The sequence below is a fragment of the Peromyscus maniculatus genome, chromosome 8 (assembly GCF_049852395.1).
Source record: "Peromyscus maniculatus bairdii isolate BWxNUB_F1_BW_parent chromosome 8, HU_Pman_BW_mat_3.1, whole genome shotgun sequence".
NCBI classification, from domain to species: Eukaryota; Metazoa; Chordata; class Mammalia; order Rodentia; family Cricetidae; genus Peromyscus; species Peromyscus maniculatus.
Window position 1 is genome coordinate 100,435,452 of NC_134859.1, and position 25,598 is coordinate 100,461,049.

General features: G+C 48.8%; 1 long non-coding RNA gene across 6 annotated transcripts in view; it reads right to left on the reverse strand.

Moving 5' to 3' along the window:
• LOC143267030 (uncharacterized) overlaps positions 1 to 25,598 on the reverse strand; it is a 163,757-nt gene that overhangs the window by 19,505 nt on the left and 118,654 nt on the right. For 5 of the 6 annotated variants that reach the window (XR_013041956.1, XR_013041957.1, XR_013041953.1 and 2 more), the window contains one exon: positions 11,529 to 11,574. The exons of the other annotated variant lie outside the window; for it this stretch is intronic. This is a non-coding gene — a long non-coding RNA (uncharacterized LOC143267030). The remainder of the gene's footprint in view (positions 1 to 11,528; positions 11,575 to 25,598) is intronic. 6 annotated transcript variants of the gene reach the window in all.

Consider the following 25,598-nt stretch of genomic DNA (forward strand, 5'->3'; position numbering starts at 1 on the left):
ACTGAAATGCACAGGGTTTTGGTGTTTTTGTTTTGTTTTCTTTTCTTTTCTCTTGGCATGCTGGGTTGAATCAAACCCAGGGCTCGGGCATGCTAAGTAGGCACTCCAGCCTCAGAGTTACACCCTTGCTGGACACCCAGCTCTTGCATCGTTCCCCTGTACCTTTCTTCTGTCTCCAACTCCCCCTCTTCCATCAGAACACAGCAGCCTTCAAAATTAGGGTGGGCCAACCCTAATGGAAATGGTACTCACAAGGCTCTGCTGCTCTGTCCAGTCCCAGCCCTACACGGCCTGGTGGCACCTGGGCCCCGATGACAAGGGAAGTTGGACCTATGCACTCTTTGTTCATGATGGGGCCACTGCTCCTCTAGACTGCAGCTGGGCTCTCAGAGGCAAGGCCAGGCACAAGTTCACAGAATAGGCCACCCACACTGCACATCAGGGCTGCTGGACTGTCCCCAGGGCCGGAGCCATGCTGGCTCTTAGCCTTGACTCGGAAGACTCCACCATATGGCTTCCCTGGGGATCAAGACGACAGGAAAGAGAATGAGCCAGGGGCAAATAACAGCCACACTTCTGGGTGCTTGAGCCCCTGTTGGGAAGGGGACATATGGGTGGTTACCCTTGTCCCCAGTATGCCTGAGCCAAAGAGGAGGGCACCAAATAAACAGAATGATGAGCGGCCGTCTACAGTGCCACAGCAGATGAGATGGAGCTCCCCATCTGGCTCCATCCATCTCTCCAGCCTCCAGATGTGCATCCAGGGCGAAATCTGAACTTCAGACCCCATGAAGCTTGGGTGACATCACAATTCTCCAAGGAAATATCAAACTGGGTCTTCATGCTTGCAGGGAACTTTAATGGAAAGTGTAGGCAGCCTTACAAAACAGGAAAAAAAGGACCTCTCCCTTGACTCTCCCCTCCCCTCCTCTCCCCTCCCCTCCTGTCCCCTCCCCCCCTCTTAAAGTCCAGGCACAGAAAGGGGAAGACAAACACAATAGCCAGAGCTCTGTCTTCTCCATCCTCCTGGGGTTATCTGGCTTCTCCTGACAGCTTTCCTCACGTCTTGGGTCCCTGTGGGGCAGGGCTGGGGTGGGCAAGTTGGCCGAGGCACAAGGGAGAAGGAGGGAGGTTTGAAGAGACATGACTTGGCAAGGCTGCCAAACCCAGAGCCCAGATGCCTCCTCTGGAAAGCGAACTTCCCAGGTTGCCTGGCGTGTTAGGACTTGCTGGCAACCGGAGCCCTGGCTGGCAGAAGTGGGTGGACAGTGGAACCAGAATTCAAAGGGGCGGCCCAAGGAGCGACCGAAGGAGGGAGGCGGCCCAGGAGGGAGGAGGGGGAGGGTTCAGTGAATCATATAAATTAGAGACAGAAAGGATGTCGGGCCACCTTCATTTCCTTCCTCTAATAGGAATTATCTCATTAGCCCCGAGCTTCCTAGAGGGGACTTGAAATGATTCCTGTAATGGGGATTTCAATCTGGGGCAGCCCCCTCCTACCAATCTCACTCCCAGGAGAGCTGAGAATGTTTTTAAAGGAACAGCGCAAAAGGGATGGATTCAAAAGAACAGGCAATCTTCTCTTACATCAACAGAATTCTAAGTTACCAAACCATTTAAATGCCGTATTCCCTAGGTCTGTGAAGTATTTGAAGATTACCTATCCACCTGACATATGTTTCCGTAAACCTGGACAACTTAACTAACATAACTGTAGAAATGACAAGCATGGGTGACTATAGCTCTGTAAGTCTTCTCTACCTAAATGACCTAAGGACCGAGGCTTCACATTAACAAGGTAAACAAGCTGGGTCCCCACCATTCACCCTCCACACCCACTCACGGAATTTACTGTGTGGACACAGTCACGGTTATGGTGCTAAACTTGACAGGTTCTGGCTACCCCTGTAAAATAATGTTCTGAGCCCCAGAATTTCTAAGTGGTGCCTTACACAGAGAAGGCAAGTGGAAGACTGAATTAAGCGAAAGATTTTGAGAGGAGATTATCCTAGATTAAGTGGGGAGGCCCTGGATACAATCTTGAGTGCCCCTCTAAGAGGGAGGCCGAGGGAGACTTGACAACAGAGAGGAGTCAAGGGACCACAAGAGCAGAAGCATGGGGGATGTAACTGCAAGTCATAAAATGCCGGTCATCACTAGACGCTACAAACAATTCTCCCTCCGTGTTCCATGAGAAAGGAGCTCCATCCACAACTTGATGTTAGCCTTCAAGGTCCAGTTTCATGAGACCCTTCATCTCTCCCTTCCCCTCCATAAACCTGGCTCTCTCATACTCTCCATCTGGTGCTGTGCTGAGGAATCTAACCTAGGGGCTGCTTCATGTAATACAGTCTACCACTGAGCCACACCCTAGTCCCAGAGGTCCCATATCCGACTAATGGCCTCTATCATTTTAAGGGGTGTATTGTTTTAAACCATCAAGCATATGTGGGATGTGTTGCATCGGCCCAGAAAATTAATACAGTTAAGAAAGATTTGTCTTCACAGTCTTATTCCACATCAGAAGTAAATACATGTCAGAAACATCAGAGAGCAAAAAACAACTGCTCTGTTGGAGCCCTACAATGAAACATGAATCACAAGAATCTAACATTACTACTGACTAAAGCTGGACACAACAGTGCAGGGCATGGTTTGAAGACAGCTACTTCTGCCACTGTGTGCTGCAAACTTGTTTGAAGAGTGGTAAGGAAGTTAAGGATGTTTGGATCCCTTTCCATAAGCACGGAAAGAGGAATGGGCTGGGAGGTGGGGATTTAGCAGAGATGAGTCAGGTAGACAGAGCCAGGGCATACCTATGTCTGGTCCGCTATGACCAAGTGCCACAGTCTAGTGACTTCAAACATTAAGATTCATCCTCTGACAGTTCTCAAGCCTAGAAATCCAAAGTCAAGTTCTCAAGAGAGCTGGTTCTAGATGCTCCGAGAGAGAACCTGGCCCGTATCTCTCTTCCTAGTTTCTCAGGGGATCCCTGACTCCCCTCGGCTTACAGATGTTTATGTCTAGTCTTCTCCTCCATCTCCTGCCAACTGCTTCTCTTGTCCTCTTCTCAGGACTGGCCAGTGGATATGGGAATCACCCAAAATTTAGGATGATCACATCTCAAGATCCTTAACTGACTGCACCTGCTCAGACTCTTTTCCAAGTAAGATCATGTCTGAGGTTCGAAGTGGACGTGGGTTTTGAAAAGTATATTATTACTTTTTGGAAGGGGTGCATGCACACATGTGAAAGTCAGAGAACATCTTTCAGGAGTTGGTTCTCTCTTCCTACCATGTGTGCTCCAGGAATAAAACTCAGATGGACAGACCCGGGGGCAGGGCCTTCACCCACTGAACTATCTGCTGGATGTGCATGGGGCAGAGCTCAAACACTAGAGCTGGTCCACAGCTCCAATCTCCTGTCTCTCTAGTGAGTTTTCTATTTTCAATGCATAGGCCAGAAACCAGGGCCTTGTGCATGGTAGGCAAGTACTCTACCACTGAGCCACACTCCCAGAATCCCTCTGTTTTTCTAGTTCAACTGGAGTTGGCAACCTGAGTGGGGAGCCTCAGAATGGCTAAAATTCCCCCATCATCAAATTGTTCAAGCGGAAAGCACCTATCTGGGAAGACTTTAAGGATGCCATGGTCTGGATGGCTGTGAGAGCAAGGACAGCATGCAAACTACTCTAGACAATGTGAGCACTAGCGTGATGCCTATTCCCTACCAGCGGGGTTCCCTTCGATGCCAGCTTTCCCCCTCCAATGGCCGTGTGGATCCCCGCAAGGTAAAATAAAGCAGGAAAAGGAAAATGCTGAGGATTTGACTTTTCCTACATTTGATGGAGATTTATAGAGCACCTCCCAGGTATGTTGGGCTCTGGGATGAAATCCGAGGCTCCTAGGTGTCTCTGTCTTCTTTGGCGGTGAGAAAGTGACACATTGAAACAATTCCGAGGGCAGGAGCAACTTGAAACAGCACCCCAGTGATGATGCAGATCAAGAAAGGGACAGGAAGTCACTAATATTCATGTGACATCTGCAGGGTCTCTTAGGAACTGCTCATAGATGGGGGCCTTGGGATCTACTTCACCCACTGCCCAGCCCCTGCGGAAGGGAAGGAGAGGATCCAATGGCGGGCTGACTGCTCCTGCAGAGGCTCAGACAAATCACACCCACCTGACTTGCCGTGGGAGGTAAAGAAACCCTTAAGCCCCAGGTGGGTGCCGGTAAAGCCACCCTCCCAGGGAGCCCAGACCTCAGGCCTTGCTAAATTGACTGCTAATCACCATAAGCACCCTAGTGCTGCATCCTCCATCTGGGTGGCCCTCAGCCACTCCCCAGCCTTGTCACAGGCTGGGTGATCTCAGCAGGCCTCACACACACCCTGCCAACACGCAGGACAGGTCTTATCATTCCCACTTTACAGATGTCGAAGCTCCACCGGTGAGCCAAGCAGTTCATGGGTTGCTCACCGCTCGTGGCCACCCAGAAGCATGGACCCAGTTCCTGGCCCCAGTGCTTCTCCAGCAGCCCAGGTGGGCAAAGTGGCATCCATGAGCTCTTGAGGGCTTTACAGCGGTAGCCGCAAATACCAGGATATGTCTCTTCCCTCTGGACGCAGGGCTTCCTTTATGGACCTTGGGGAGCCTGAGTAGCTACAAGTTCCCTGCCAGGCTTCCTCCTCCTGTCTGGCAGTATGGACTTGGAGAGCAAGGGCCTGGCAGCAACAGGCACAGCTGGTGCCCAGGCTGGGCCTCCCCCAAGAGTGGCCGGGCATGTCATTTGGGCCCTGAGAGGAGAAGCCACTCCATCCTGTACTTTTCCAGGCATGGAGAGAGAAGAAATTGGGCAGAATGGATCTGAACTCCTTGCTCACTTCCCACCAGAGCTTTGCCCAGGGCAAGGACTGCTCTCTGTCTGCCCGTGATCAACTCAAGCAGCCCGAGAAGCGGAGCCGAGACACTCACTCCACTCTCCTGGGGCCACATCATGCTTGACCCTTAGGTGGGGGTGTCTGGGTTAGATACTTGTGGATAGGACCTTTAGTTTGACACAGCCCATGTCGCCCAAAACCCTTCACAGGACTACAGTCCTGGGAGCAGAATTCTGGAGTTTAGAGCCTGCTGGGCAGAATGAGGCTGAGTCAGCCCCTGCCCAGCTGATGCTGGAAAGGCTAAGGTCGGAGCTGATCCTAGTGGTGGGTCTGGAACGAGGGGCTGTGGCTCCCAGGCCCAGCCCATTCATTGGTCCTTCCCCATCCTTTGTGGCTTCTGTACCTTGAGAGAGGCCAAGCACCTGTGGTCTTGTCTACATTTGGGGTCAAGGTAGAGAGGAGACCCAAGAACATGAGGGCAACTGTCTGCATGCTGGAGAAAGGAAAGCTGCCTCCGGCCACCCAGCTCTGTTCCCATGACACTCTTACTGGCAGCGTTAATAACTAACCACGTCCCAGACAGGTGCTGGCGGCCTGGCCTTAGGAGTTCTTGTTCAGGGTTGGAAGTGAGTCATTTCCCCTTTTTATAGTCTGCTAGCTGACTGAGTCACACCAAGCCGACCCTTCCACACAAGCTCTCACTCTGGCCGACTCACATGCATGGCTTAGACCCACCTCCTTTTAGGTTAGCTGGGCCCCTGGAACTGACCCTTATAGTCCCCATTAGTGACCAGCTCTCTGCCCACCCCACCCCACCTTGCTCCCTCATCTGGGACATTGACTCACTGTCACAAGGAGTTGCAGAAATACAAGGCCTGCCTAACTGGTGGGTGCCACGCCTGAGGCCTGTGGAGGTTGGTCTCATATTTGGCCTTTACTCTAAAGAGTGCTCTCAAGCCCCCTAGACTGTCTGCTTGGAATGAGGATAGAAATGGGGGCTGGAGGTACGGCTCAGTCAATAAAGTGCTTGCTTCTCAAATGGGAGGACCTGAGTTCAGAAGCCATGTAAAAACCCAGGGATGCCATGGGTGCCTGTAATCTCAGAGATGGTGAGACTCGAAGTGGAGACCAGTAGATCCCCGGAGCTCCCAGGTCAGCCAGCCTGAACTATGACCGAAGTTCCAGACCAATGAAAGAGGTGGGAGACAGATAAAATAGAAAAGCGTCGTGGAGAGATGGCCCACGGGTTTATAAAGGTGCTTGTGACCAGAACTAATGGCATGAGCTCAGGACCCACATGGCAGGAGAGAGAAGCAACAAGTTGTCCTCCAGCCTCCATGTATCTCCCAAAAGATATAAAAACGTACAAGAACGAAAATAAGAAGGCGGGAGGTACCCGAGGCCTAACACCCAAGGTCTGTCTACAACCTCTATATCTGTATTTGAACATGTGTGTCCCACACACATGTAACTATACCCATCTTTGAACATGTGTGTCCCACACACATGTAACACATACAGGAGACAAGGAATGTAAAGGTCCAGAACCTATGAGGCAAATAGGTCAGTTCCATCACTCCTGGGAAAGACAGACTGACAGTAGGTAAACTGAGTCCCATACCCAAGCAGCTTTCCTACAGTGTTTCAGGTGAGCCCTGAGGCCAAGAGTCAGGTATTCAGCTTCATGAGGTGACTCTGGTGGAAACTTCATGAGGGAAACTTCAAATAAAGGCCTCCCGAGGAGAGGAGAATGCATGCTTTCCAGGCGATCCTTTCCACACGTCCCTATGGAATTTTTGTTTGTTTAATTTTTTTCATGCATTATCTTTGAACCATGATTTTTGCCCTCCCTCCAACGCCTACCAGATCCTCCCTGCTCCCTACCCACCCAACTTCACATCCTTCCTCCCTTTTTCTCTCCAAAAGCAGACCCCAAGAGGGAGCAGATAAAAATAAAAGACAGGCATTTTAAAAACGCCACCACACAGCCTCCGACTAGTTAAGGGACCTTCATTTTCTCTTATCCTACAACCACGCCCGCCTTGTGCTGTCTGGTTTGTGGGGCAGATGGGTAGCCCTCAGGTGGGGCAGTGACCCAGGCAGCTGTGAACTGGCAATGAGAACCAATGAAATAGTTCCTTTACTCAGAGCTGAAATTCAAGCTGGAGAGGTGATAGCCGGTCTGTGCACCACGTCATCATGTTGCCTGGCCAGAGCAGCCTTGCTTGGCCTTCTGCATAAACTCCATGTGTTCTACCCCCTCAGCACCCAGCACCGTCCTCCAGGGCTCTGAGCTACTTCCCCATCTCTCAGGCGTCCCTGCCAAGCTCACCCCAGTGGCTGTAGCTAGCTGTCTCACGGAGCGCCCCGGACTCCCCACATAGCCCTTTGAAATACATCTGCCACTGCTGTGGCGTCTGCTTGACCTCCCCAGGGTGAGAGGGCCCTCCGCTGGTCCGCACATCTTGCACATAGCTTCTGACACAGCAGCCAGCCTAGCTGTGGCCATCACACCGAGGGTCCACATGCCAGGAGGTGAGGCACTAAGAGACTCCACCCCTGGAGCTGGCTCAGGTACCCAGTGAGTCACTAGCCCTGACCTGTGACCATGAGGTCCCAGGGGAGAGTGGGAGGCCTAGAGAAGAAGTTCGATGCAGGGACACCAACAACCGCAGTGACTCACAGTTGGATCCCGTGGGGGAAGTTCCATCTACAAATCCCTGGGATGACACTAGTCCCTGGCTGAGCTCACCCCTGCACTAATGATGCCTGCTCCAGCTCCCAGTTTTCCCCTCTCAACTCCCTGCCCGGTGGAAATTGTCATCTGAGTGGCAGCTCCCCCCCCCCCCCCCCCCCCCCGTGCGCCCCCCTCACGCCATCTCCCCTCCCCCGCACGTACACATGATGGATGGAGCCGAGGAAAGGGCATGTCCTCCCAGGGTGTCAGATTTTTCATCAGTTACAACAGTCCTTCCTCCTGCAGACACCACACGGGAGGGAGCCTTTGGGGGCCAGGAGGCAGTGATGTCACAGCTCTTCGAGAGGAAGTAGACAGAGCCAGCACTCTAATCCTGTGAGATTACTGAGGCAGCAGGGCAAGGCACGGAGTGGGAAGGTGCCCTCAGGAGTTGCCCAGAAACACACCTGGCCTTGGCCTTGGCAGGAGCACACAGGCAAAGATTCCTCTCTCCGTCTCCAGGCATTTTCAACAGAGCACCCATTTCTAAGGCTTCACCAGAATATGCGTCTAGTTCTTCCATTACGGAGAAACAGCCCTCCCCGGCCCCGCCCCAAAGATGGACACCAGACATTCACTGTCTTACAGGCTCAACTGCCATCACACGGTTCCTAACGACCACCAAGGCCAGATGCACATGGACACGTTCTCAGAAAGACCCTCTGTATCCAGTGTGAACTGGGCGGAGGGCACTCTGAGCCTGCCTCTCCTTGATGGCTGCTGTGGCATGATGGCTGACCCCATACATCTCGACAACTGTCAAGCTGCATGCTCTCAGAGGGAAGAGTCTAGCGAAAGAAAAATGCGGGGCTGCAAGACCAGGGCAGCCCTCGGAGATCTGAGGAGCCCACGCGGGAGCACCCTCAGCATTGTCAGCCGCTCCGAGGCCCAATGGTGTCACTCTCAGGTGTCCCTCAAATGCCCCTAGCACCTATCCATGCCCGAACACACCCAGAACAAGAGAACACAGGCGTTTAGTCACTCTCCTCTTATTCATGTTCCCATTTCCTTTGCCAACAGGCCTTCAGGGGTGTGTGTGTTGGGGGTGACATTCTTATTAAGTCCAGACCCCAATGCCAGAGATGATTCTAAATTCAGCAGTTGTGGAAGCTCCTGAAATGCAACCAGGGCTTTTCAGCTCATCAACATCATCACTACCATTCTGTATGTGACAGGTAAGGAGGGAGATGGGTACAGTCTATCACACACACACACACACACACACACACACACACACACACACACACACAGAGAGAGAGAGAGAGAGTGAGAGAGAGAGAGAGAGAGAGAGAGAGAGAGAGAGAGAGAGAGAGAGAGAGAGAGAGTTTAGAACCTCTCCTCCCAGCTACCTGCTCCTCTGAGCTTCTATACCAGCCCCGGCAAAAGGACCTTAGGAGGGAAAGCCAGACCCTAGCACAGGTCACTCAAAAACCCCACCAGGGCTGCTACAATCCCTCCACAGCCAGGTCTAGAGCCTCCAGGCTCTTCCGGGTCTGGTCCTCTTGGGAATCAGCTGCCACTGAGACCCAACCACATCTGCTCTGGTTCTCAAATCCACCTTGTGCTTCCATGCTCCTGCTTTGACCCATTGATGTGACTGCTTTGTCCCAAGGGTTCTTCCAAAGTATGCAGGGTATCCTCCGTTCCCCTCCCTTCAAGTCTCCATCTCCCTTTAACGAGCGCTGCAACCTGCCCTCCTTCCTCCCTCCAGCTGTGTTGAGCTGTATTTTCTGGCTCCATATTGTTCTGCAATACCATCAGCTGCTTGTAGACTGTTTAGTTGTTTGTCTTTTTTTTTTCCTGCATATTACCTACACTCTCCCTATTAGAAGGCAAGCTCTATGAAAACAAGATCAGTCCTGTTCTGTTAAATCCTCTGACTAGTGTAGTCTCTGTGATGGTAGACATCAATGAATATCTGCAGAAATGAATGAATAAAGAATGGAATTACTGCCATTCAGGTCTGAGGAAAAAGCTACATCCTATGCGACACTCTGGCATTTGGGTTGAGGAGGAAGCCTGAGGACTGATAAAGGACAAGAGTGTTGTTTTCAGAAAGGCAGTACCCACAGTTTGCCTGGAAATCCCCTCAAGTCACTGATTAACCGTCCCTGTCCCCAGTATGCATGCAGCCCTCCAGTTATCAAACTCAACAACAGTCACTTGGTACAAGGTCTCACTCTCATCAGGAAGCCCACCGTCATCCAGCGCCTTCTCTGTGCTCCTTAGATCCTCAGATGAAAAGTGAAGATGGGAAAAGTTGGGAAACAGGATGCATAGACCCAGGAACAAGATGCCTTTCCACACCTATTGCCTAGAGCCCTAAGGGGATTCAGAAGCAGCTGTGCAGGTGACATCCCGGAGGGCCAGGTGAAGGAGCAGCCCAGAGGGACATGTGTGCTTATGGGCTTTATGAAGGTGATGGTCACGGATGGTGCAGGAGGGAAGGGTGTGGGGATGCAGAGAGCAGAAAGAATCTTGTCTTGGGGGTAAGGTGCAAAGCAGGGGAACTGGGAAATGATGGGACACGAGATGAGTGTCCCAGGAGACATGGACGCTGGGACAATAAATGACAGGTTACAGCGGGTTTCTTAAAGGCATCAAGTGACGCATGGAATACTGGCTTTAAGACAGAGGCTTAGGGGAGATGCAAACAGCATTATTTTAGGAGGAGAGACTGGAGTCCCCAGATTAGAGCACACCATGGGTAAGCGAGCTGGTTCCCCAAAAGCCAAAGCCAGAGAGGTGACTGGAAGAAGGGAGAGAAGGCTGGGAGATGAATTCTTTGCCAGGACTGTCAGGACTCGGCACACTAGCAGACCTTGGTCCTGTTTCATTTGATTCCCGGTCCCCCAAGGAGCAAGAGTTAGCATCACCATTTTACAGAGGAATTCATCTGCAATCAAATCCATAACTGGCAAGATTAAAACAAGAAAAAAAAAATACTGCCTCTTGTCCAATGTTGCATCTGTCCCGGGAAACAGGCAAAGGACCGCTCTGTCCTGCTCTCATGACCTGCCAGGTTCCATCTCTGTCTGCACCCCCAGCACTTCATTTCCCAGGCTCTGCAGGAGACACTGGGATGATCTGCGTCTCCAGTCAAAGCTGCCCATATTCTGAGCTTCCCACTCAGGACCTACCCCTGAGATTTATGGCCAGGATTGCTGTAACCACGTTGGATGGAGGAATCTAGACAGTTACAGGCAAAGCCAGGTCTTGGATAAGGGGCGAGGCCATGTGTTCTACATCCAGCATTATTAGGACCAGACTTGAGTCGGCAGTTTTCCAGAAAGCTCTGAGATCCTGTTTAATCCTGCGGGTAGTCTCTGCACCCCTGAAGGGCAGCAGGTGTGGTCCACCTGCTGACTGTCTCCAGTGCGTGCAGGCTTGGAGTCACCTGCCTGGTGTTTCTCCTGTGCTGCAAGACTGTCCCTGCAGTGAACTCTAGCAGGAAGCAAGAACTTGTTGGGGGAGGGGGTCCCTCCGTCTCACAAAAGGGCAATATAGAACTGCAATGATAGGGACCCAACTTTGAGTCTTAACTTCCTCCCAAATCACCCACACCATTGTAGGCATGTGACTTTACCTCAATTTCTTTGTCTGGTCTTTGGGCATACTGTAACCTATCTGCTGGAGTTTCGGGAGGTGTGAGCAGTTATATTAACCTGAGTGACAATCAGGAGAGCAGCGAGCACAGCCTTGCCTGGATTCCCTGCATGCTGTGTTTTCAACTGTCTAAGCCTGCTCACAGCCAACGGTAAGGCCCCTGCCTGCTGCCTGCATTCTGGCTAGGCACGCAGAGTGTGAGGGATGTGTCTACACCTGGGGGCATCAAAGGAACATGACTCCACCTCCAAAAAAGCACAAGGACTAGAGGGACACAGCTGCACTGAGACATCCACCCACAACTCACCTTTCTCTTGTCCTCGCTCCACGTCAGCAGAAACCTCTGGTTTTACCTAAAACAATAAGGGGAGGTTAAATCTGGAAGCAGAGCAAGACTGAACACACCATCATCAGACTTGCCACTGGTGATGGTAGACGCTGAATGTCAGGCCTTTTAGGGGCATAAAGGCTTAAGGGTTGCAGTTTCTATTCATTCATAAAACAAGCTTTCGCTATGTAGCCCAGACCAGCCTTGAACTCAGGCATCTTTTACCTTAGCCTCCAAAGTGCTGACATTATAAGCACGAGCCACCTCATCTGGCTGACAGTTGCTAATCATCCTTTAATATGCAGTGAAACCACATTTCAGAAGAAATCCACTCAATTGGGGTCATGAAAAATTCAAAGAAATATCACTTTTAAAAAATAATAAACTAAAGCTAGAATTAAGTAAATACAAACATATTACAATGGATATCGATCTTATTTCAAGTTATTAACAATAGACATTGATAGCAAAATAATGGATGATTGACTATTAAGCTGTTCTATTTTGAGTGGGACCTTTCATGTGTGTGCTCGTGTGTGTATTCATGTGTATTCATTCATATATGTGCATATTCATGCTATATGCAGGTGCACATATATGTATTTATGTGTGTGCATGCTCATGCTGTATGCAGTTACCCCCCCCCCCCACACACACACACACTATTTCCAACTCCTAGCTTTTTTTTCCCCTTTATGCAGATTTGGGGAATTGAACTCAAGTTCCCAAGCTTTCAAGGCAGCATTTTACCAAAGGAGCTGGTTTCCTAGTCCGTGACTGGTCCTTTTACACAGATTCCTATTCCATTATTTTTCTATGTTGAACTTTATGTCAGAGCTCATTCAACAGGGCATCTGTAGCATCAGGCTCTACAGCTGGCCTCCACCAGACTCCAATAAACACCAGGTATATACCCCTAACTGCTATGCGCTGTGCATTCCCTTGTGGGTGTCTGGGGTGTGAGTTAGTGCAGGTAATTCCTGAACAAATGTGCAGGTATCAGCGGAGTTGCTGTTGTTGTTGCTGTTAAAACAGATATTTAATCTTTAAATCCGGCCTCGGTTCAATCTCATTCAGACGCCAGGAAGAGTAGTATTTCAAACGGTGTTTAGAGATAATAGCTCCATTCTAAGCCTCCCCATCATTAGGCTCAAAGAAATCACTCTAGACCCCTAGGTTGGCAAATGAAAACAGAGAGAAGACAGACAAGAGGGGAAAAGAATACAATCAGACTTGAAACAGAAAACTGGTAACCTTCACTCACAAGAGAAAGGATTGTTTGGGTGGCTGAGTGAACATCCACACATCACCACTCCAGGCTCCCTTAGTTCCTGAAGTCGGGGCGGGGCTGGTCCTCTGCAGCCAACCCCACCAGCCATTAGGTCAGATGGGGGAAGGGGACCTCTTGCACTACAGTGCCTCTCCAGTGACATGTGTACAAGGCCTGCATCCCACTAGCATGTCCATAAACTCACCCAAGGACCAGCTCCAGGCCTCAAATGCAATAGTCTCTGTGTATTTAAGTTCCTGGGGATGCAGGTGTGTATGGATGTGTGAACATGTGTAGAGGCCAGAAATCAAACTTGGGTGTCACTCATAGGGAGTTATACACCTTATTTTTTGAGACAGGGTCTCTCACTGGGATTTGGGACTTGGTAACTGGAGCAAGCCTGCTGAACAGTGAGCCTTAGGGAAACTTCCTGTCTCTACCTTCCCAGCACTAGGTGAATAAATGCTTTGTACATGGGTCGTGTTGGGGATTGAACTCAGATCCTCAGGCTTACACTTGAGCTATTTTCCCAGCCTCATGCATTAGGTTCCTGACTATGTGTAATGTGAATCTTAAAAGGTCTTAATAAAAAACCCAGAGTCAGATATCAGGGTGAAAACTGAAAGATCAGAGAGGCAGAGCAGCCAGCCACTAGTTCTTACCTCTATGAAATCCTCAGCCTAAAGAGAGAATTCCTGTTTCCTCACGCCTTATATACCTTACTGCCCAGACATCACTTCACCTGGGATTAAAGGCTTGTGTGCTTCCCAATACTGGGATTAAAGATGTGTGCCACCACTGCGTGGCTGTTTCCAGTGTGGCCTTGAACTCACAGAGATCTAGACAGATCTCTGCCTCCTGAGTGATAGGATTAAGGGTGTGTGCCACCACTGCCTGACCTCTATGTCTAATCTAGTGGCTGGCTATGTCCTCTGATCCTCAGGCAAGTTTATTAGGGTACACAATGTATCACCACACTATGGGACAAAGCAAATTGACCAGAAGAACTGTGTTATACCTGTAACTTCAGTAAGTAGAAAACTCACTCCCAGAGAGCAAATGAAACTGCAGGCGACCTGCCACCTCCACCCCTGCATCTAGAACAGACTCCCATCCCTGCTTTCCACACCCCTGCATCTAGAACAGACTCCCATCCCTGCTTTCCACACCCCTGCATCTAGAACAGACTCCCATCCCTGCTTTCCACACCCCTGCATCTAGAACAGACTCCCATCCCTGCTTTCCGCAAAGTGGCCCACGTCCACCTACTCTCAGTTTATTACTGGGTGGGACACACCCCGTAAACTCATTCAAGCTAGACCCCAGATGAATGGAGACAGTTTTAGCTCTGCCCCTCCTTCTGGTAGAGAGCTGAATTAATTTTAACATGAAGCAATCTTTAGTCTTCACATTGCCCCATGAATAGAGAAGCCAGTGTGTCAGGACCCTGGGCCGGGGTCTTCTTGAAGTTACAGAGTTGGGGAGTGTCATGAAGAGGGGAATGAGGGATTCTGGAACCATCTCCTTCCCCCGGGGTTTTTGTAAAATCACGCTAAGACCTAATCCCATGCCAGTGGTCCTGACTGGTCTCCAGTGAGGCCTGAGCACTGGGAGGAAGCCCTTAGTAATTCTGAGGATCTGCTGGAGATGTGGCTAAAAGTGAATTCATAGTGTATAGGTGGCAACCCGAGAAATCTGCATGTAAAATTATCTGTGTGTGTGTGTGTGTGTGTGTGTGTGTGTGTGTGTGTGTGTGTGCACACACGCGCACAGGTGCACATGTGCCATGATGTGCATGCCAAGGCATGCTTACAGAGGTTGAAGTACAACTTCAAGCATGGGTCCTCACCTCCCACCTTGCTTGAGACAGGATCTCTCACTGTTCACCTGCTATGGACACCAGGCTAGCTGACCCAGGAGCTTTCAAGAATTCTCACTAGAGCGCTGGGATTTCAGAGGCCTACACTACTGCACCCAGCTTTTATATGGGTTCTGGGAATTTAAATGCAAGTCCTCATGTTTGTGTGACAAGTATTTACCCACTGTACAGTATCAATACCTAGAATCTGCATTTTTAATGTGTTCCCAGGGAAACCCAAGGCTGGGAGTCCTTGATACAAGTAAGTAGCTTGAGCTCAGAGACACCCCTCTTACATCCTCCCACACCCCCAGAAACTCAGGCAAGCTATCCACAACCTCTCTCCAGCTGCAGCTCCCCTTCTGGGGACTGTGGAGTACTAGGTATGCAGGAAGTTTGGGCTCACAGCCCAAGAGACTCATTTCTAAGCAGTTGTGTATCTCAAGAGATCACTGCATTCCACTCAACATTTGTTTCCCTCTGTTCTCTAAAGTGGCATGGCCACCCGAACCTCCCGAAGAGAGAGCTGACTACCCAGAGATAGTGAGTCTGTCCCTGGCATACTGGCTGGAATGTGTCCTAGGAGTTCTGCTGAACTTTACACATCTACTATGTCAGTATGGCCCTCGCTGCCCTTTACTGTGGAGACAATGGACAGGGACTGAGTGGAACACCTTCAGAAGCAGGTAAAATAGCAGCGCACACCTGATCAGATCTCACCACACCACATCACTCTTCTGCCCACGCCTTGTATTTGAACCCAAATCAGTTCCTTCATGATCCCTTCATATGCTAGAACTAGGTATCACATAAATGTGATTTTTTTATTACAATAGATAAGAACTATCCCATTGGAGTGACTTCTACAAAATAGGCCAAGAAGCTCTCTGGAGGCCACAGCACTGGGTCCCGCTTCCTGAACTTCCCTCAAGGCCAACACATCCACCATGCTGCAATTACTTTTACGGGCCCACGGAGATGTTCTCATGTCTTTCAAAACCAGAGCAAGTGATGGTCATAGTAATGATAGTTACAGTAATGCATAGGTAACGGATCCGGCCTAGGCACTAATCATCCTTTACCATTGCAGCTATAAAAGTTTAAGTTTAATGTTTTTATGGTGGCAGGGAACTATGAAATCATAAGAGCATGACCATCACAGTTTGATCCTAAAACAATCTGCTTCTTCACAGTCCCCAAACATGGTGGGCTTTGCTGAGACCCCCTGTTGAATGTCCCATTGTTGCTTCCTGGAGGGATCTTTCTGGAAGATGCCCACTCCAGCCAGGCACCTGGGCCCTATCATGGCCTTGCATAGGGTTCACCCTTTTCCCTGTGGTTCCATGTAAAACTCCTGTTTTATCATGGGAAAGCATCCCCTGGGGGTGGGCTTTGAACCCTGCTGGGTCTGTCTGATCATAAACAGAGACCACAGTAGTTCCCACCCCCACCTGCATGTGGGATGCTCAAGTCTGTCAGGAAGGACTTCTAAAGTCCAAACAGAGGCAGACACTCAGCCCCTGGAGCACAAACACCCAGCATACATCACACTCAGGCCTATAAAAGATAATTATACAATCTGATCTGGCAAATTAGTGTTCAGAACTCTCTAATTCTCACAATGAATTCAAGGGTTGGATCAGCAGGAAGAATTAACTTGGATCTTTATTGGGATTCGCCCCTGGGTCAGGATTAGGGTTCATTTATCTCTTTTATTTTCCTACCAGGGGAGGGTAGAAAGGCCTCCTCTCTTGCCTGCCCTCCCTATACTGGCCAGGCCTGGCTTTCAGACAAGCCAGCTGCCTAGAGATCTTTCCCACGACCTGCCCAGTCCAGTGTACTCAAATGGAGCCACAATCAGGAGGGAAGCAGTGATACAGAGATGGATAAAAAGATGCAGGATTTTTCACAGGGAAGAAAAGTTGGGGCATTCCAAATAAAGGTTTAGTATATACTATACATCCCAAGGTCAACAAATGAACTGACCTTCCCAGGTAGCCATTTACCTCCTATGTGTTCCAATCATCTCTGGAAAGTCTACTTGGAGAGCACATATATGCACTTCTCTAGACACCACCACCACCACCACCACCACCACCACCACCACCACCACCACCACCACCACCACCACCACCACCACCACAGGATAGGTCATTAATAGGAGCTGGTACCTGAGTCCTTTTCTCATCAGATGGCTAGATCACTAAGGAACTGGTACCCAGATGCACAGGCATGCTGAAGCCCATCCTTCATCTTACAAAAAAAAAAAAAAAGCACTATTGTGTTGTGTGTGTGGTGTGGTGTGAGTGTGTTTCTGGGGGTCTCTTTTAGGGAAGATAATTTCCTAGTCAAACTCTTCAGTCAACACAGGTAGGACAACATGTCCAGAGCTTCAAAGACAAGGCCCTAGTTGGTGAAAAAGAGTTCACACTTACAATCTATTAGGTTTTCTATGGAAGACTGCCAGAAAACTAAGGTTGTAGTGTATGTAGGGGCTGAGGCAATTTTCTCTACCTTTAATGCCTACAAGTCTGCCCAAGAAATTAGTTCCATGTGCCTTTAGCCAACTGGCTTGGCTAAAAGGACAGGATGCTTTTTGTGGTGGTTTCAAAGAAAATGGCCCCCAAAGGGAGTGGCACTATTAGGAGATGTGGCTTTGTTAGAGTGGGTGTGACCTTGTTGGAGGAAGTGTGTCACTGTGGGGGTGGGCTCTGAAGTATCCATTTGCTCAAGCTACACTCAGTGTGGTAGACAGTTCACGTCCTGTTGCCTATGGAACAAGACATAGAACTCTCAGCTCCTTCTCCAGCACCATAATGATAATGGACTAAACCTCTGAAAATTTAAACCACCCAAATTCAATGTTTTTCCTTTATAAGAGTTGCCTTGGTCATTGTGTCTCTACACAGCAATAGAAACCATAACTAAGACACCTTTCCAGGTCTGCATGGGGAGGGGATGGCAATTTGCTCTTCACAGTGGCATGAGAACAAAACACTCCATTTTGGACCAGGTTTTACTGTATGTGGCCAATATCACCTACCTAAAACATACATTCATTGGTACTGTGGTGTATGTGTGAGTGTATGTGTCTGAGTTACAACAGTAAAAAATGTTCTTTCATGTGTTTGGGCTAGGAGGAGTGTCCCATTTAGGAACAGTGAAAAGGAGGACAAGAATGTAAAAGGTAGTGTCAGCCAGAGTGCAATCATTCTAGGTTCTAGCAAAATCTTAGACAACTCCAGTTCTACAATGGTGGAGGCAAGTCGGGTACTCTTTTGGAAAGAGGTAGCAACACGGAACCAAACAAGATTGTGGGTCTTATGGAGGGGGAGGGGTGGCCAGTCAGTGACACAGCTCCATTCTAAAGTGCTGAATGTCATTTCAGGGTCTGAGTGGAGGGCAGGCAGGTGCACAAGGAGCTGAGAAAGGCGTTGAAGACACAGGGGAATCACCACGTGTTATCAACCCATCAGTCTCATCACACATACCCGAGTCCTGGAGGCAGAGAGCTCAAGGGCAAAATCTTCACGTGACCACCAGCTAGCCCTGTCATGAGGGTATCTTCTGGGCATTGTGTTCTCAATGAAAGCACGAGGGCATGAATGTTAGCATCCCTGTTCCCTGTAAGCTCTCTACAACCATAATTCTTTCTTCTTCTTTGCTTGCAGTACTAGGGATTGAACCCAGGGCCTCATGCATACTAGGCAAGAGTTCTACAGCCCCGGGCCCCATAATTGTTATTTTCTATGTAAAGATGTGAGATAGGATCATGCTTATTTCTCTGTTGTAGTAATTCAATATATTCAATGTTTTTGCATATCTCCTGGCCCATAATAAGTAATCAATAAGTGCTATCTGTTTCTATTACTACAAATACTTCGGGAATACACAGATTATTAAACACTGAATGAGAAAGCAAAAGGTCCCTGTGCTGGTCTCTGGGTATCAAACTTGATGTGTGACTTGTTTTCTCATTTCTTTGTGTCTAAAGTGAATGAACATTGCTTTGTGAAGAAACATAAAGCCTAGTATGACATTAAAAAATAATAAAAATGATGTGTTGTTCTAAACTGGAAATAAAATAGTAAATGTACCTTTAAAAATATATAAAATAGAAGTTGCAAGATTGCTGGAAAAAAATCAGAAACAGAGTGGAAATCAAGGTCAGGAAGGTGCATGCTGGAGTCCAAATTTGGGGTTCAGGTGAGTTATGGCAAGAGCTCCCTACTGTTGGGCCTGTGACATGGCCCAGAGAGAGACAAGGAGTCAGCTACCTGGTGGCAGATGCCACTTGACATCTCAGAGGCAGTTAGGATATTAGAGACAGAGAAGGCCATCTCTAGTGAATCAGTCTGTGTTGGCTTGAATGCCTGAGGGTTCTAACCTAGCGGACACCCCACAGGATAGAACCAACCTGCTCTGTGGCATTTTCCAAATTCCTGTGCTGTGACAGAAGGCCCTGGTGATACCTGTGTTTCGATTCAGAACCTACAACACACATACTTCCCTGTGTCTGTCACACAGCCCTGGCTGGCAGCCGAGAACACGCTCTTCGGACAGCTGCCGGGCCCCAGAAGAATGAGAGGCTTGCTACCCACACAAACACAGAAAAGATAGGTAGGTCTGAGATGGAGAGCCTAGGTCTTGAGTCATCCTGCTAACTCTACAGGTCACTGAGGGCCATGCAGGGGATGATGAGAGGGCCTCTTTTGGGACCCCAACTCTGAAGCTTCCCCTCTATCACAAGGTGGGACTTTTCCTTTTTCCCCTTCCTCAGGATGCCCTGAATCCCTGCTCCTAGTCTCTTTCCTAAGCCTCGGGTTGCCAGCTGCCTGGAGAGAAGGTGAATGTCATAATCTCAAGTTCACCACATCCAAACTCATCATGCTCCTCTTGACAAAGGGGAGCTTCCCTGTTCTCTCTCACCATCTGATCATGGGAATCCCTCTTCTAACTTCAACTTCATCTCACCATGTCTGGCAACTTCTGATCATTCTCATGATGAATCTTCTCTTGTGTTCCCATGGCTATCCCAACAGCATAGGCCCTTGTCAGGTAAGGGGCATTTCAATAATAATGATGACGATGATGATGTCATTTACTGAGTGTTTACCATGCCTCAGTCCTTTGTAAGTATTACTCAATTCCACTAACAATTCACTCCTTTCTTCTTCCCTCTCCCCTCCTTATCCCCCTCCCCATTTCTGACAGGCTTTCATGTAGCCAAGGCTATCCTCAAACTCACTATATACCCAAGGATGGCCTTGAACTCTTGATCTTCCTATCTCTACATCCACAGTGTTGGGATTATAGGCATGTGCCATCAAGCCCAATGTATTCAGTAATGGGAATGGAACGTGGCTCTTCACTCATACTAGGCGAGTAGTCTACTCACTGGGCCACACATCCCACCCTCTCTACTCTTCTTGTGCTGTTTCTTAGCTTGTTCATGAATCCTTTCCTTCACTAGCTCTGTTTCCCTGCTGCAAAACCCCAAGCTCATTAGCAGCCCAGTACCATTGCACTTACCATTTCCTTAGTCTGAAAGACTTGGACATCCCAAGGCTCCCTTCCCAGGGCATTCTTCAGAGAGGCCCTCCATGATGACCCATTCCCCTCAAGCAGTTTCCTGTGTTCTTCGCTGCACTTTAGCTATCCTCAAATGACCAGACTTGTTGGTTTCATTTTGGTTGGTATCTTTTTGTCCGTGCAACTGTGAGATCCTGGACTACAAACAACTTGGCTGGTTTGGTTTGGTTTGGGGTTTTGTTTTTTCATTTCTTTTCTCTCACTGTATAAAGTGCCTAAAACTGGCCCTTTTATGACTGAACATGGATAGATGAGAGTCCAGGTACGACAGAGCAGCTGCATTAGCCACAGAAGCACTAAGTATGTCAAAGTCACTTGGCTGGTAAGCGGTGAGAGACAGCACTAGAATCCTCTTTTTGATGGTGAGGTGTGGGTGACCCCGTGGTTGTTGCAGTCATCTCTCACTGGGGCTGACTTTCACCTTGCTGGAATTCCAACAGGTGCCCTGCATTTGGGAGGAGCTGAAGACAATGGCAATAGGTATTCTGTCCCCTCTCTCTATGGAGACCTAGATGCTTTCAGGGTGGGCAACTGACCTCACGTGACCTCACATGCACAAACATCTAGAGCTCAGCTCAGCACATGACCATCAGTCAGGGAGGGCATCAACAGTGTACCACGTAACATGGCCAGCAGCATGTAGACATCTTCCATAATGGCAGAGTCTTCTCTCCTGTCACACTGGGGGTGCTGCTTCTTGTGGTCCATGCATCCCTCAGGTGTTCCCTGCCTGCCTCCATCTATAGTCACAAACTTTGGCCTGACTTTTCTCCCCCAACAAGAACTTCCGTGAACAGCCTTGAACTTGGGTGTAACGACAGAGCCCAACATTCTGTGCAAGGGATTAAAAAATAAAAATGAAAACAGCAAAAGTTTAAAAGACCATGGCATTTTCTCTTTTCAAACCACATTGGTGTCCCTAGAGACACCTGGTGAAGACAGTGCCTGTATCCAGCAGCTATATGGAGGCCGGAGTCCCTGGGCAAGCTTGTGATGTCATTGTGGCTGCAGGCTGCTCCCAGTTCCCTAAAGGCTGTGAACCACAGAAGGTACCCGAGGTCCAGGTCCACTAGCCTGGTGCCAAGACGGAGCCCCCGTGTCTGGGTTTCACCACGTTTAAATGGAAAATAAAACATTCAACTCAAAAACACTTTCCAGTGATATTTTAAGGGAAAATGAGATCACAGAAAATCAGAGAGGTATATTTAAACAGTGTGACCCTAAGCAACACAGGAAAAAAAAAATTCCTGAGAGCCTTGTTCACTACATGGGGTGAGTGAAAACACAAGGTGATCTTAATCTGAACGTGTCCTTGGCAGGAGAAACCCTTCTGCTAACTGGAAATACTTAGGGATGCTACAAGAACCCATGCTATCTTAGACAGAGCCCACCATTGCGGATCAGTGTATTCTATGGGTCCCCAAAGCCTCCACCAGCTGCCAATGGTGCCCTAGCAAGCCCGATCAACATCTGCCTTGGCCAGCATTACCCAAGCCTAGCTTTCAGAGGTCTGAGTAGTTATTCAGTTAACTCACAGTATTAATTTTAAAAGGTTCGGCCAGGTAAATTCACACGCTTTTATAAAGTTATCTGGGTGACTGCCTTTTCTGTGCCGCAAGCTTTCCCCATGACTGACAGGCTGACGTTTCAAGATGCTGTGTGCTTCATTTTAATCAAGGAGGGGGAACCACCAGCATAGGTCCCTGGTTCATGTTTCAAGTGTCTTGATTTACTGATTGGCAAATTCTGACTTAACAGCTATACAGAGAGGCTGAGGACAGAGGTAGCTCCCACATCCCTGAGTTGGTGTCTAGAGAATGCATGCAAGGCTAGTCACAGCCCTTCTGCTACCTGTCAGCCCACCATGTTCCCTAGACCCAAGTGACCTCACAATTATTTCTCCAGGTATGTACTGTGCCCAACAGATGAGTCTCCACACTGGAACCCAATGCGTCTAGTGGAGTCAAGATCTGGGGTTAGAGTAGATGAAGTCTCTCACGGCTTTCAGGCTTACTCATGCTTGGTTTTGTTGTGACCAGTACTAACTATTTAGTCCAGGCTGGCCTTGAACTCATAATCATCCTGCTTCAGCATCCCACACCTGGGATTACAGGCATATACCACCACACTTAACTTTCAGACTCATTATGAAAAGAGCAAATTGCAGTGTCTGGCTGCACAAGGAGTCTGAATGCCACCTATGATGTTTGGAAGCCTGAGGGAAATGCTTGAGCATCTCTGTGATTCCTTTTCCTTGTCCATCAAGAATGGTCACAAAAGTATCTCCTATGTTTATAGCTGTTTCGAGGTTCCAATCAATACTTGTAAAACACTTAAGATAGTATGTGATGGGTCACCACTGCAGAGGAAAGGGCTGTAGTTGCAAAGTTCGGGCTCACTCTAAAGTTGAGCTCAACTTTCTATCTGATCTCTGTCACAGCGTCTATGAGCTTACCCAAAGACGAGAGTGCTCCGGGCTCCCTCACCAGGTGTCCTGCCCCTGCCTGTGCCCAGGGACTGGGAGATGATGATGGCCATCCATAAGGAGGCCTGAGGTTTGCATGTACCCTTAGCACCCTGCATATTAGTCTAATAACACTGCCACCCACCCATGGCCCAATTACCACAACTAATCAGAGGCAACATATCTCTCTGGGGGATGGAATTTTCTCAAAGAAATCGATCACAAAGGTCTGGGGTATAGCTTAATAGTAAGTCATTTACCTAACAGGTGTGAAGCTCATCAGCAGCTCTGAGAGGGAGGGAGGGAGAGATGGAGGGAAGGAGGGAGAAAGGGAGGGAAGGAGGGAAGGAGAAAGGGAGGGAGGGAGCCTTCAAGCAAACTTTAAATGACACCAAGCAAGGTATGGGCATGCAAAACCTTTACCCCAAATCACCTCCACACCACAAAGTTGCTTTAGTGTTGACCGAGCACCTATTCTACGCCAGGTATTAAACCAGGCTCCAGAAATGCGGAGGAGAGAAGGCAGGTCCCAGGATCCCAAGGTCAAACTCAGTAAGAATGATGACATCAAAACAGCCACCAGACAGCGTGGGAGATGACTCAGCGGGGAAAGGTACTTGCCACACACAGCTGGCCAGCTCACTTCCAGCCCTAGAACTCACATACAGATGAAACGAGAGAGTCTACTCCACAAAGCTGTCCCCTGACCACCACAGGTGCACAGCGGCACACATGTCCCCCAAATCATGCACATACAATAACAAAAAAAAGAAATAACCAGTTTGCCTGGCATGATGGCACATACCTTGTCATCCTAGCATGCCCCGCTGAGGCAGAGAGAACATGAGTGAAAAGCCAGCCTAGAATACACAGTAAGGTTTCATCTCATAAATCTAAGTTGGACATGGCTCAGTGGTAGAACATTTTCCTAGCAGGTGCAATTCTCTGGCTTCCATCAACAAAAACAGCCAACGTTCATATTATGTGACATGGACAATAATGGGTTACATAAATGTATATGCGTTGCATATAACATGACTTAGCATATCACAAGTTCATTTGTGCAGATGTGGCTGGGGGACAATGTGGGGATGTGGGGACGTGGGGACTGACTGGTAAGGAAGAGACAGTTGCCAGGCTATTTGTCTCATGGCCAAGTTGGCTGTTGGGCCTATGTGGCTGGGAAGAACTTTCTAGCTAACCCACCTTAGGCACTCAAGCATCCAACAGCAGATGGCCGGGTGGCTACAAAGAAGAGAACGAGAGGAACTTAACAGATACAGAATCAAAGGATGCTAGCAGGCGAGCCTGACAACGGAGGGAGAGACACCCAGGGGAAGCCCAGGGGCAGCACCATGGGCGCCTGCATTCATGCAGCTTTATTGGCTCCATCAGCTGGATCTGGACCAATGCTCCTCATCCTTCCTGTCTCCCGTGGGGTATCTGGAGACACACGAGAACCAAGTCGGGAGGTAATGATGAGGTGAAGTTGGAGATCTGGGATGTCAGAAGAAAGGCCAGCAGAGAGCCGAAAAGGTGGATCTTCCATGACCAGTGGAAGCCATGGGTATGCAGTGGCTGTGGGCCTCCCAAAGCTTCTCAGAAAACCGTAAAGGGAAAGAAGTTACTTAGCCAGGAGTGGATAAGCAGGTATTTAAAGTACTAAACTGAAATCAGAAAGTCCCTTCTCATGACACTTTCTCGGCTGATTTTTTTTTTTTTAAACAGACTTGTGTTATAACCAGGAACTCAAGCTGAATGGTTGGCAAAATCCACTATTATGTGATCTAAAGAAAGTGAAGAGAACCAGAGGCTGCCCTCCAGCCTTGGGTAGGTTTGGAAGCCTTAGAGGTTAGAGATGAGAACACCTCCCTGTGCATCTATGGAGCGAACCATGCTATTGTACTGCGGCTTTTACAAACAGACACCTTAGAAGAGAATCAAGCGAAAGAGAGCCAGGAGCCTTTTCCTAGGGTGGGTCTTCCAACACCAACACTGCTGCCATAGGTGGGCCCTGCTGTGGGGTGGAGACTGCTCTGTGCACGAGAGGATAGTGGTGACATCTCTAACCTCTAGGAGCGTCCCTCAGGAGTGATGGTTGTCCACTGGCAAATGTCCCCTCACTACCGGCCTACAGTCAGCCCCGCCACTGCTTGACAATGGGACTCAAATTGGGGGGCTTTGATCTCAAAAAAACCTTATGCTCTCATCTACCCAATAAGGAAATTGAATTGGATTGGTGTTCCCCTAAATAAGGGGACCCGGTGGTGCCTGAAATAAGTATTCAACATAGTTAGAAATGACACCAAGTGACATTGAGTCACATCAGAAGGCTATTCTTCACTAGTCTCTTTCAGCCCTGGTTACCTCAGGAAAAACACTTCTATCTGCTATCAGGAAGTTCTTAATGACTCTTCCATCTGGCTTTAGGAGAGGGAGAGAGAGAGAGAACACTTCTCAGGCTCAGCGTCTTGAAAAAGCCGCAGATTCTAATGTTTTATGATTTCATCATATCCTGTATGTCATGCAATGCTGGGACTCACTTACGATGGTGACACTGCGTGGCCTTCATGCACAGTTTTAACATAAACCATGTGGAATCATGCAGGAGAAATGTTTGGAAATAGTAGTGTGCAGGTCGCTAAGGCACATGTCTAGGAAGCCCTGGGAAGGTTCGTCTGCTCTTCTCCCATAAATTTACTAACTTCCTCATGGACACACAATAGAATTTTACTCAAGGAACTTGCCTTGATGGGATATTAATTGGGAGAAGTTAAATCTGAGTTCTATCTATACCTCTGTTGTGACAGTTGGTCGTTTATCATTTGTTATGGAGCGAACTGTATCCAGTCACACAAAACTATA